The sequence below is a fragment of the Pelodiscus sinensis genome, chromosome 25 (assembly GCF_049634645.1).
Source record: "Pelodiscus sinensis isolate JC-2024 chromosome 25, ASM4963464v1, whole genome shotgun sequence".
Taxonomy (NCBI): Eukaryota; Metazoa; Chordata; order Testudines; family Trionychidae; genus Pelodiscus; species Pelodiscus sinensis.
In genome coordinates, this window is record NC_134735.1 from 10,796,226 (window position 1) to 10,810,097 (window position 13,872).

Below are 13,872 nucleotides of genomic sequence, written 5' to 3' on the forward strand. Positions count from 1 at the left end.
AACGAGGACAGGCCCCAGGGAAAAGGAAAAGGCCAGCGATAGGCTCCAACTTCCCCAGCAGCTCAGAGCCAAGAGGAGACTTTCTGGGAAGCCAGATCAAGCCCTTATGCTGGGAAACCTTCTGGGGACTGGGGAGCTCGAGGCTAAATGCTGGCAAACTATTAAAGCCAGCCCCAGGGTCTTCTATTGCAGCGGAAAGGTTTGTCTGAGGCCTACAACTCTCCAGAGCGTAAGCACAGGCTGCGTCCTCTGGGAAGGGGAATTCAGCACACGAGGGCCCTTTTAGAACATTTCCCACCATGGCTGGCACCCATGTGGCCCTACCAGGCTGCTGCTGCTTTGACCGCCCTGCGGATTCACTCTGCAACGCTGGGCCCGGTCACATCCTCACAGTGCTGCAGCAGCCCTCTGCTCAGAGCATCACGCCGGAGCCCGCGTGTGCCGCTGACACTTGCGCCCGCACCGGTGGGCGAGCTCCGCCAAGGCTGGAGGAGACTAGGCTCTTGGGGACCGGTCTCAGCCCAAATGGAAGCTGCCAGGGCCACGGCTTTGATGAGCATTTGTCCAGGGCACAGATATGAAAGGAACGTCTCCCGGCCTCCCCATTTCAGAGAGATGTCAGGGCGCATGCGGAAAGAGGGAAGCGGTGGTGCGCTGCTGGGAGCTTTCCTTTGGAGGCCTTGTCCATGGCCAGCCCTAATGGCCTTATATGCAGGGGGCCCTGAAACACGGGAGAGCTAGCACATGGCAGGGGCGGGTGTATGTGTCTTGGCTTGTACTCAAGGGACTCCCCAGCTAGGGTTACCAGGTAGTTTCAGAAAAAATACCAGACACACTTGATCGGGGGGGGGGGGGGGGGGTGGAATGGGGATTGGCTGGGAGGGGAGCGGGGCTGGCCAGGGGAGATTGGGGGGGGGCTGGCAGGAAGCAGGGCTGGTCGGGGAGGGGGGCGTCAGAGGCAGCGGGGCTGGCTTGGCCGGGAGAGATCGGGGGGGCGGGGCTGGCTGGGGGAGATCTGGAGGAGGAGAACCAGCCAGCAGGAAGCAGGGCTGGTTGGGGGAGGGGGTCGGGGCAGCAGAGATGGCCGGGAGAGATCAGGGGGGCGGGGGGACCAGGTCTGGCTGGTGGAGTTCATGAGGAGGAGAACCAGCTGGTAAGAAGCCGGGCTAGCTGGGAAGGGGTCGGAGGAGCGGGGCTGATCGGAAGGGGTCGGGGGGAGCAGGGCTTGTCGGCAGGGTGGAAGCAGTGGGGGAGAGAATCAGCAGGCAGGAAGCGGGACTGACCCAGGCACATGCAGATCCCAGGTCACTGCCTGTCCCTTGCATGGTCCCAGCAAAGTACGAGCGAGTCCGGCTACGGCTCCACAACACGCTTGACCAGCGCTCAGGGCAAAGACAGGGCTTCTCCTCCTCCCCAAGGCATCACTCCTATGTCAGACGTAACCAGAGGCTCCCAGCGCCGATCACGCTCTGCCTCCCAAGCACTCCGCCCGCCCCCTCCAGGCTTCCGTCAGGCGCCCAGCCGGAAAACCAGAAGGACATTGCACATGTCCGATATTTTCTGAATTTTTTTACCGGAGAGAGGGCCCAAAAACCGGACTGTCCAATTGAATACTGGACATCGGGCAAGCGAACATCCAGAGTCCTGCCCTGGATCAAACAGTCTTCACCATTCACCATGTGATCCCAACGGCTGTGCTGTACCCCGCTCTCCGCACACTTCTCGCTAGCTTACGCACAACGGAAATCACTTTGAAACAGCCCTAGTTCAAGAGCCGCCCAGTGCAAAGCGCTACAGTAAATGGCAGGGCTGGGCTGGATGTTATCTCCAGAGCCTTTTCCAGCGCTCACTGCCACAATCCCACACCTTCCCCTCCAATCCCCGTTCCCCTCCTCCCTAGCAACCCAAACAAACAGCCAGATTTGAGCAGCCCTGGAAACCTCTCCCAGCAGCAAAACCTGCCCCCCCCCCCCGCCCCGCGAAGGACATGTCTGAGGAAAGCCACAGTGCAGCAGCTCCCGAACCTCTGCCTTGAGACGGGACGAGAAGCGTCTTGTCTCGTGTCGGCGGTAAGACTTTCTGGCTGCAGAAGAACACGCATCACCCAGGGAACATGAGGCGCCTGTTACGTCTGTGCCCAAGCCCAGCACGATCTGAGCAGAGCTGGCAGGGTAGTCGATGACCTCATTTCCAGGTGTGCCGGCAGTGTGAGCTCTGGCTGGCTTGAGATAAAAGGGGGAGCTGTGTTCCCAGTCCTGAAGGTATCTGCATAGCGAACAGTAATTACCACCCAGAGCCTTTGAATCATCTCCCGATACGTCGCTTTTCTCAGCTGCATTTCATCGGCTGCTCATCCTACGCTCTCATCTGTGGGAGACTAGCAAGATCGGTATCACAAGGGGGGGGTCTGAAACCCCTCAGGGGCAGGAATGCAGAAGAGTCCGATGTACATGGGTCTGTACCGTTCAGCTGTCTCAGGGGTGTACAGAGCAGGGGGTTTCAAACTTTTTTTCTCATGACCCAGTTGAAGAAAATTGTTGATGCCACGGCCCAAAATAATTAGACTGGAGTGTGGGCTCCGGGGGTGGGGCTGAGGAGGAGAGTTTTGGGGTGAAGGAGGGGGCTCCAGCTTTGGGGGAGTTAGGGCTGGAGCGGGAGGGGCTTACCTTGAGTAGCTCCCAGTCAGCGGTGGTGCTAAGGCAGCTTCCTGCCTCTTCTGGCACCACAGACCATACTGCGCCCCAGAAGCAGCCGGCAGCAGGTTCCCAGCCAATGGGAGTGCGGAGCTAGTGCTTGAGGCGGGGCAGTGCACGGAGCCCTGTATGCTCCCTCCACCTAGGAGCCGGGCCTATTGCCAGCTGCTTCTGGGGCACAGCGCAGTCTGTGGTGCCAGGACAGGCACGTAGCTGCCTCAACACCCCCACCGGTCAGCTGATCTCCCTGCAGCAACAAGACCCAGTACTGGGTTGTGACCAGTAGCTTGAAAACCACTGGTATAGCGCACCAAAGAGACAGACAGCCTGGTACTTGTGCAGTTTACCTAGATACTCACTTCATTACCTCCAAGACCTTAGAGTAGAGTTCTTTTAAACTGGCTGCAACTACCACAGGAAACCCCAGAACGTCCACACAGGATCCCACCAGTGGTTCGGCTAGTCCAGTACCCCATCGCTGAGAATAGCCACTGCTAACAGCTTCCGAGCATGGTGCAAGAAACCCTAGAGCAGGGCGACATGGAATAACCTATCCCCAGGGAACTACTCCCCAATAGTTAGAAGTTGGCTCATGCCCTGAAGCAGAAGAGTTTAATATCCCTCCCAAAATGCTGCATCTGTTTTCTGACATTTATGCTAATTTATGCATGTGTTTTCTGACATTTATGCTAATCCTAGGTATTGATGTTACCCATCTAAATGCCTCATTTCCTTCCGAATCCGGCTAAACTCTTCATTTCAAGGCTCTCTCATGTCAATGAACTCTGTGGGCAAACTGTGCCTTGTGTGACGATGCATTTCCTCTCAGTGAGCAAAAGCCCCACCCGAGAGGGACTGGGACACAGCTCTCAGCGGGACGTCATGCAATGAAAGCAACTGACTCTGAGCTTACCTGAGAGGTCACACCTCCCTTGAATGCACCCCTACGGCTCCCATAAATAGCACCAGAGGGAAGGCTACCCCCACCCTGCCCTCCTTTATTCTACTTATCTCCTATCCGCAAAAATCCCACATCTCTACTTTGTAATAGGAGTGCTTAGGAGCGGTTTATCATGGGCTACCTCCCCCTCGTGATGAGCTCATGTTTGATTTGGCTGCACCTCCAAGCGGTTGTTCGACCTGAGCAAAGACGGGAAATCTTGGCCCCTTAACAATGGCAATGAAGTGTAATCAGTCACTGGAGACAGTGACTCGAGTCCTGCTGGTGGCTGGTACCGGGAGGGTCAAGTGTAACGTGGCAAAGGAAGCACTACAAAGGCAGGCTGCAGCAGCTACAACACTAGGCATTTCCTTGCGTTACTCAGAGCTCCCCTCCCCCTACACATGTGGCGAGTAGTACAGCTGTCCAGTGACCTGCACGCGTGTCTCTGCTGGCTGGATTTATGAGGTCCAGCTCCGGGTCGGCCCTGGCTGGCTGCTTAGATGGTCAAAGCTATGCTGGGAAGTTCGAAACCGTTAAGGTTTTGCTCTTGGCTTTGGTCCCCAGCTTTGGGCATGGAAGTTGATCTGGATTCCTGGACAGACCTGGCCTGGAGCCGCGTGGGTATGAACACGCCCATGAAGTTTCTCCAGCCATGACTCAAGTCAGCCTTCTGGTGAAAACAAAAGGGCGTAGGGAAGAAGAACTCTGGTTGTATTCCCGAGACACTCAGCACACTGTATCAGATGGAGATGCAGCCATGTCCCCAGGGCTAGCTTAGAACACAATGGTCACCTGAGCGCAGGAGGAGGCTACACGTGAGACTGCCCCAAAAGCCAGATCAGGGACTCCAGCTGCTGTTTCACTGCTATTTGAATTCTATCCCTATGACACTAGATTAGTGCATTTACACGAATGCAATTTAGATCCCGCTTTCACCTGTCATTTTAACTCAGGAACAGCTAACAGTTGCCCTTTGCCATCTCAGTGGGCTTCGACCTGATTAAAGGAAACAATAATCAATGAATCAGATCAGCTGCTAGAAGTGGGCCTCATCCTCCTTGATTGGATCCACCTTGTCATCTCCAGCCTGATCCTGGCCTGCATATTTATTCCTGCCTCTGGAAATTTCCACTACATGCATCTGATGAAGTGGGTCTTTGCCCACGAAAGCTTATGCTCCAACACTTCAGTTAGTCTATAAGGTGCCACAGGACTCCTCGTCGCTTTTGCAGATTCAGACTAACACGGCTACCCCTCTGATACTTAATAATCAATGAACTGGCCTTCCAGATTAGCAAACACCAGCAACACATGACACTGGCAATTCCTTTGGGAGGAGACACAGGAAGGTGGCAGACGTGCCATTCTTCAGTTCCCCTTTTCCTTTCACAACTGACCTCTGACATTTTCTTCAACAGGAAACCTCCTTCTCCTCCTCCTGATAAACTGCTGGCGACTGGATTTTACACCTTACAAAGTCAACAGAAGGGGGAAAAGGAACAAAGCACCAGGGTCCGCTCACAGCAAGTACCTCTTCCCCGTGGAGCAGAGCTTGCTTGGGATGGCAAACACTCACGGCTACGTATCAAGGAGGCAAAGGGCCTTTGGGGACTACTTAGGGGTCCTGCCACTGCAGCATCTAAGTCAGGGCAGGGCAACCTAGGCCAGTGAATGGGCTCTCCATCTTAGCGATTGTGGTCACTAAGACAGTCTCTTGGGATAGGGTCATTTTGCTAATTGTGCTGGCATGCCTAGAATTTGCGGGGTGGGCAGCGCTTTGATTGGATGCAGAGGGGAGTGCACGGCTCTCACAGTCAATGTCTGTGCAATCTGCAAGCATAAGAACGGCCATATTGGGTCAGACCAATGGTCCATCTAGCCCAGTATCCTGACAGAGGCCAATGCCAGATGCCCCAGAGGAAGGGAATACAACAAGTAATCCTCACGTGATCCCTCTCCTGTCACCCATTTGCAGACAACCAGAGGGCTAGGGACACCATTCCTACTCATCCTGGCTAATAGCCACTAATGGACCTAACCTCCATGAATCTATCTAGCTCTTTTTTGAACCCTGTTAAAGTCCTAGCCTTCACTATATCCTCTGGCAAGGAGTTCCACAGGTTGACTGTGCGCTGAGTGAAGAAAAACTTCCTTTGGTTTGTTTTAAAGCTGCTGCCTATTAATTTCATTTGGTGACCTCTAGTTTTTATATTGTGGGAATAAGGAAATAACATTTTCTTATTCACTTTTTCCACACCAGTCATGATTTTATAGACCTCCATCATATCCCATCTTAGTCTCCTTTTTTCTAAGTTGAAAAGTCCAAGTCTTTTTAATCTCTCTTCATATGGAACCCGTTCCAAACCCCTCATCATTTTTGTTGCCCTTTTCTGAACCTTTTCCAATGTCACTACAGGCAGTCCCCGGGTTACATGGATCTGACTTACATCGGATCCCTACTTACAAACAGGGTGAGGCAACCCCGCACTAGCTGCTTCCCCCCAGCAGACCAGGGAGACGCGAAGCTAGCGCCGCCCCGCAGCAGACCAGGGAGACGCGGAGCGGCTTTTCTCAGCAGACACCTCAGCTTGAGAATAAAGGACTGAGGGAAGTGAGGTGTGGGAGAATAAAACTGAGCTCTGGAGAAATGTTTGGCAAGAGTTTCCCCTACAATATGTACCAGTTCCGACTTACATACAAATTCAACTTAAGAACAAACCTACAGTCCCTATCTTGTACGTAACCCAGGGACTGCCTGTATATCTTTTTTTGAGATGAGGGGACCACATCTGTATGCAGTATTAAGACGTGGGCATACCATGGTTTTATAGAGAGGCAATAAGCTACTCTCTGTCTTATTCTCTATCCCTCATTTCACATGCCCTTGCTTTGCATGAGTGTCACTTTAGTAATACCAAATAATAATCCAGGAATCCAGCCCTTCAATCAGCCCCGATCCCAACTCTGCCCACATATCTGTACAAGTGAATTTATACCCACTGCCTCTTCTTGTCCTCTCCCCCGATTTTTTTCTTCTTCCCACCCTCCTGCCACTCCCTTCTCCCCTATTTATTTTAGTTCTGGACATCCAACACTCTGGTCATCTGAAGAAATGGGCTGTATCCATGAAAACTCATGATACCAGCTACATGTTTTGTTAGTCTTTAAAGTGCTGCCAGACAATTAATTGTTTTTAAAGTTTATCCTGTACAGCTAGCTCGGCTACCCCCTGAAGCTTTAGTAATACCCACGGGGGGGGAAAAATACAGGGACGGAAACCAGCGGCATCTGGCAACCCCACAAATGAGCAACGGTAAACAAAATTTTTGCAGCCCACCTATAGAACCGAGGGCCGCAGGTTCTATCTGCAGCCCTATCCATCACTGATCTAAGGTTTCCCATCACTGATCCAAGCCCTGACATTGTGGTAGCAGCTCCAAGGTAGCATTATGGCTACTTCCTTAAGAACATTCAGTAGGGAAAGATTTTCAGCACCAGCTAAGGGATTTAGCCATGCAACTCCGACTAAAATTAACAGGATACAGCTATGTCTACACTGGCGGCTTCTTGCGCAAGTAATATGCAAATGAGGCTAAGCGTTGAATATTGCCAAGCCTCATTTGCATACCTAATGAGCCACCATTTTTTTCAGAAGAGGCTCTTGCACAAGAAGGAGCGTCTACACTGCCCCTTCTTGCGCAAGAAAAACCCTCTTGTGCAATGCCGTTCTTCCTGAAAAGTAATAGGTGTAACGGCGTTGCGCAAGAGGGTTTTTCTTATGCAAGGAGGGGCAGTGTAGACGCTCCTTCTTGTGCAAGAGCCTCTTTTGAAAAAAATGGTGGCTCATTAGGTATGCAAATGAGGTTCAGCGATATTCCACGCTTAGCCTCATTTGCATATTACTCGAGCAAGAAGCCGTGAGTGTAGACATAGCCTACATATGGCCAAACTTCCTACTCAGCTTTACGTGTCTCAACACTCATATTGAAATGATTCTGGCTTTTTAAGGAGGGGATTCCACTGTTGAATAAATGAGCTTTAAAAGTAAATTCCAGGTTGCCACAGATTCACTGCAGCAACTGGCATTTCTCGTTCCCAAGGCTCTGCCCCTTTCCCCAGCTGCGGTTTGGGATTGCTGCCATAGATTTCTCTGTTCCTTTCGCCCCAGTTAGACTCTAGACTCAGCCACCCTCTCTTTTTTTGCTGCACAACCCCGGATGCCCCCGTTAGATGCTTTTCCAAATTTAAGAAAACCGAGCGGAAGTTTCCAGCGTAAAGGCTTTTTTGATGAACGTGCTGGGATGAAACATTTTCCCACTTCATTTCAGCAGCTCACATGCAGAATCAGCTAAGCACAAGATCTGGGGGGAGACATTCCAGTCAGTGAAAAACTAGTGACTATCACCAGCAGCTCTCTCTTTGCAACCCAAGCCGGCGCTCGACGGGGGACTCTGGAAAGTTCAGAATAGCAGACGTGCCGAAGTAGTCCATTCTCAGTGCAGGATTAATGGCTTCCTTACTGGAGCAATCAGCAGGAGTCACTAGGACAGCTGCCAAATCAGGCATCCCTCCAGCAGAAGGCTGGCATCTATTCAAAGCTATCTGTCAGTCCCAAGTTGTCTGTAAATAACCCCTTTGTCTGTGGAATCCCTCTTGACATAGAAGGCCACAGGGAGGCCAAACAACTCACAGGTTTGCAGTCCTCCTGCCCTGAGATGCTGGGGTGACAAGGCCTTGCAAGCATGCCCTCATGCAAGCAAGTACAACAGCAATCCCATGAGCCTGAATACTAACAACTCGGCTGGCCCCATAAACGTTTTCCATGCCATTGCTAGGGCTGCCATAAACGCATCTTCCCTATGAGAGGAAGAGTTAGTTTGAGCCCTGTGGGGAATCACTTAATTCTTTCCCCCTTGGGCATGCAGGTGGTGGAAGGCCTCACAAGGGAGTGGAACATGCTGTAGGACGTGCGAGACAGGTGGGCAGGGAAACAGCTCTTATACTGACCAGTATTAAAATGCTTCTGAGGAAGGGGCAAGGAACCCTGCAGTGGTCACTTCAGCAGTAACATCTCTGTAGGGAAGTTGCTTCCCCTCCTCAGGAATTTGGACTTGGGGCTTGTGCATTGAAGCTGGCAGGTTTATGGACTGAGTAACTGTGGATGTTTTTCTTATTGACCTTGTAAATGTCAAAACCCCTGCTGAAGTGAAATCTATCAACTGTGACCACCGCTAGAGCTGCACAAGGCTAAGGTTCTGGGTCAATACAGGAGAGAAACAAGAGGAGAGAAATGACAACAGTGTGGGCTAGGAAGAAGAAGAAGGCGGCTGCCTGTGATGCCCCCGGAAAGCTGAGCCAACCCGGTGGGGCTACCCCATTGTCTCTCTGAAATGGGCTGCAGTGTAAACAGGAAGCAGAGCTCTGACAGCTGGAATCCCTGCTGGGGGCCAGCCACCAGCCAGGTGGTGGGAAGGCTAGTGACCTAGCATCCTGCCACGAGCCAGGGAACTGGCCTGGCCGATAGCCTACCAGTCCACACTCCACTCTGGGGGTGTCATTCTGAAGGACAGGGAGATACCACGTGCAGTGTCACCAACAAGATACATTGCCTTAAACATTCAAGCTGGAGAGAACGTGATGGTCCAGTGACCGAGAGCAGGAGGTTCACTACAAGGCGCTCAAAGCCCACACCAGGTCCCAGCATTACCCACCCAGGGGGAGCAGAGGCTAACCCATCCCTGTTCAGGCTTTCCCCCCGTGTGCTCCCAAAGTTCCAGCATCCACTTCTGCACCCAGAAGACCTATTAGCTGTATTCTCCGCAGTCCTACCCTCTGGGCGGACCAAAACCCAAATCCCACCAGTGTCCTCAGGTGGTGCAAGTTTCAAAGAGTCGCTAATGCTCAGAGCTCACAAAAGCCTCCTTCCACCACACCTGCAATTCTAGGTGACTTTTTGGGGGGCTGCATGATTCCTAAATAAAACCAATACTAGCAGTTAGCACGCTCAGGAGCTCTGTGGCACCAAACACCCAGGGCGAGCAAGCAGCTGGCAACCACGTGATCCCCATCCCAAAGTGAAGGCAATTGCACAGAGGAAGAACAAGATGGCAGACATAGCAAACTCCCTCTTTTCCTGCCCTGTGCCTGCTGGACTGGTCCACCAAGTAGCTTAATAAAGGAAGTCATGGAAGGGCTGTGAATTCAACACCACTAAACCTTGGAAAGATAAGTAGTTTTTCATGTAGCAGGCAGGTTTGTAACGGTTCATATTCCTCCTGCAAGAGTCAATAAATGCTTTACCAAAAATGAACAGTTGGGGTATCCGAATTTTTGTTTATTTGATGAGCATTTGCTTACAAGTTTTAACAGCATTCAAATGATAAACAGAGTAATAAACACGTAAACAGACCTCAGTCTAGAACAGGGGTGAGCAATAACACAGCAGCAGTTCGCCAGTGTTAGCCCCTGGTGGGCCGTTGCCGCTATATTTAGCTGCACGGCCGCAGGTACCAGCGGGTGCAGCTCACATTGACTGCAGAGCGACATTCCCAGCCAATGGGAGTGGCACAGACCAGGACACCACTTCCTGCAGCTCCCACTGTCCGGGAACGGCAATCTGCAGCCAACAGGAACGGCAATCTGCAGCCAACCTGCTGGTACCATACTGGTGGGGACCCACGAGGAGCTAACCCTGGTGGACCAGATCTGGCCCACAGGCTGGTATTTGCCCACCCTAGTCTAGAAGCCTATAATTCAGAAATAGGAAAGCATCATACGTCCCAGCTGGTCCATGCTGTCTCCTGTGCTGTCCAGACTGGTGTTAAAATTTGGTAATGGGATTTCTGACAGTCCCCTTGGAAGAGGGATAGTAAGATGTGTAACCTCAAAACCAGCACGAAGGACTTCCAGTTGAAAAAATGGGTGTCAACCAAAGTCAAAAGTATTCCCTGAAGAACTGAGAATACAGCACTAGGGGTCATTAAATGTTTTTTATTAAAACAATGTTTTGAATAGATACTGATCTGTTGCTTAAAGCGGCAAACTCTCTGTTGTCTTTGTTTAAAAGAAACGGCCAGGTGAATTTTAGAAAGCCAAATAACTGAGGCCTCAAAATAACCAGTCTTAGGCAAGCCAAAGCGTCTTGATTTCACTGAGCCATCTGGATGCGTGCAAAATACCACCCCCTCCTCTCCTACAAACACTTTCTCAAAGTAACTCAGTTTAAGCATTTGGTTTACGTTTAGCTTTTGAGTCTGTTGTCTTGTTTCAGGACTGTTTCCATTAAAGATGAAGTTTAAGGCTCAGGACTTTAACCAGCACAATTCCACTAGAGCAGGCACAATACTCCCCTTTCTCATATTTCTTTCAGAAAATGCCACAAAGCTTCTTGGACATTTCAAAAAACAAATCCAGATGTCCACACTGTAGTCATCTTCCTTTTATTGCAAAATGAAAGCATTGTGACCCCGCTGGCCCTTAATTTACACTTTCTCTTTAAGAAAATTACACTGGGAACTCACCTTAAAAGGATTTTCCTTTCCAATCTTTTTCTGCTAGGGCTGGGCAGTGCCACGATTACAATTCATAAAAAGTGAATAATTAACTGAGAACTTACCCTTGGATAGAAACACAGATTATAATTAACGGATTAGACATTTGGGGCCAAATTCATCCCTGGTTACATTTCCCTGAAGTCATTCAAACTCCAAGAAGGAAAGTGTCACAGGTAATCATCCGTTTTGCAAAAATGTGAAAGAATAAAAATAAAAAAAACTTTAAAATCACGTGAAAACACTTTGAAAGAGCAAAACCAGAGTCAGTAGCATTAAACATGTGGGTAACAGGAAATAAACCAACACTCACTGCTCTGGAATGGATGTGAGTGAAATTCTGCAACAGTTAAAATTACCCTCAGAGCCCTCTTGTGAAATATGCTCCAAACACAGAGCTTGAAGTTGTTAAGTAGACATGTACTAACCAGAAGCTAGTATGGAAACAGAGGGGCTATATCTACACTACAAGGTTTTGGCGCAAAACTGGCCATTTTTGTGCAAAAAATGGTGGAGTGTCCACACCTCAAGCAAGGTAGAGTTATTCCTCTCCCCTCAAGGCAGAACTCCTTTTTGCACTACAGCTCTTGCACAAAAAGGCACATGTGTATGCTCTGCAGGGGTTTCTTGCACCAAAAGAGCCTATCAGAAAAAGCACGGGCGCTCTGATGGCCATTCTGTGACTGATCATCGGAGCTTTATTGCGCAAGAGCATCCATGCAGTGTGGATGCTCTCTTGTGCAAAACCACATCGCTTTTGCGATGCGCTTTTGAGGTGTGGACACACTTTTGCGCAAGAAGTTTTGGCAGAAGATCTCTTCCGCGAAAAGCTTCTTGCACAAAAACCCTGCAGTGCAAACAAAGCCTGGGAAGAGATGAAACAAAACACAGGACTATGTAGCACTTTAAAGACTAACAAGACGGTTTATCAGGTGATGAGCTTTAAGTTCCCTTTACCAACTGCTAGGAAAGAAAAGAGTGCAGAGATTCTTACCAAGGTGCTTTGTATCAGCATTTGGCTATTATGGATTTGATACATTTGAAACCAACTCCCCATCTTTCCCTGCTCACCTCTGGCAGCTGAGTAATAGAAGAGAGGCCCTCTGATATTCTACCCCTCCCTCAGCGCCTGGTTTTTGTGATCCTTCTCCCCTGCTGCTTCCCCAATTTAAACTGCCAACTGGAGTTCACCCTTGATCACAGTTCTGAAAAACTGTCTCGAGTCTTGTTAATTGCTCTAAAAGCTTAGTCCAAGATAAAGCAGCAGCTATGGAACACTGTAGCTGTCTGACACAAGACTCACATTTACAGAGTTTTCTTCACTGCTAAAAGGAGGAGGAACTTTTTAACACAATGACAATTTAGATTCTGCAGAAGCTGATGAGTTAGCCCCCTCCAACACCTCCTCCCCCCCCCCCCCACATATACGGGGAAGGGAAAGTTTCCTACTTTCAACTGGTGAATATTCTTTTGCAAGTCCTACCACCTTCTACATGCGATTTGAACTCCACTAGGCAGAGTAAAGGATGAACAAAGAAAAAATGCCTCTTCCTAGCATCCCAAAACAAAGAGGAAGCATTTCTGTAAGTCAGAAAGACTGCCTACTCCCCCACCCCCCGCACTGTGAAGACACACATACCGAGATAGGAGTTCCCCTTTTTTTGTTGCCGGTGCCCAATTTACAGAGCTGGAAGAAGGGCACTAGCACACCAATGTCCTGCTCCTGTATTTTGCTCCTGGCCCAAATATTTTGCAAGGAAGGGGACTGTCTCTATCTTCAGTGAGCGCCCCTAGTTCTATACAATTCATCAGGAGGCACGGACCCTTTCCTGAGGTGTTTACAAGACAGCAAAAGCATCACTGGGTGATGAGGAATATTCCGGGGAGATACAGAAGCGTGAGTGGACTTTTCCAGACCTTGCCCATGCTCCCAAAACCCTCGCCCCCAGGACCCTGCCGCTCGCTGCCTCTGCTGCCCATGGCCCCAGACAGCACATCAGGGCACAGATCTGCACAAGGCAGCGGTACCCCCCGGTGCCCTGCACCTTCCCACGAGAGCGCAGAGGGCTCAGCTCCAGCAAGGGGGCAGCAGCCCCTTGTGGATAGCGCGTGGGGTGGCACCAGGACCGTCCTGCCCCGGACAGCTGGCGGCTGGGCACGGGAGCTGGAAGGAGCCTGCCCATCGGGGAGGCGACACCCCGACTTCCAGCCCGGGCCGGGCTCCGCAGCTGGGGGGGGGCCGTCTCCCCAAAGACCCCTCCCCACCCCCAGGTGAACCCCTTTCCCCAGGGGCGCCCCCACCTGCTCCGCACGCTCCGGGCCGAGTCGAGCCGGGCTCGCTGGCTGCTCCTCACCCGCCGCGCGGCTGGACAGGCGCTGGCAGCGGAAGGGGCCAGCCCAGCCCCGCCGGGGGAAACTGAGCCCGGCCCCTGCCCCGCCCGCGGGGCGGAGCTGCTGTGGCTGGGAGGGGGGTGCAGGGCCCGGAGGGGGCGAGGCCGGCGCTGGGGGAAGGCACTAGGCAGGGTGCTGGGGGGGAGCGAGGCAGGGAACGGGCTGGGGGGGAGGTACTGGGCATGCAAAGTCCCGGGGGTATTCACTGGCACAAGAGCGTGCCTAACCCTGGAGACCCTCTCCCCCAGCACCGTAAGGACTGGCAGACTTAGGGACAGACTAAATAACGCCCACA

At 51.4% G+C, this 13,872-nt stretch overlaps 1 protein-coding gene across 1 annotated transcript in view; it reads right to left on the bottom strand.

Annotated features, from left to right (window-relative positions):
• Window positions 1–13,625, bottom strand: part of FHL3 (four and a half LIM domains 3) — a 53,234-nt gene extending 39,609 nt beyond the window's left edge. The window contains exon 1 of the mRNA XM_075908883.1: window positions 13,488–13,625. The gene's annotated coding sequence lies outside the window, so the exon portion shown is untranslated. The remainder of the gene's footprint in view (window positions 1–13,487) is intronic.
• Between the last annotated feature and the right edge of the window lie 247 nt (window positions 13,626–13,872).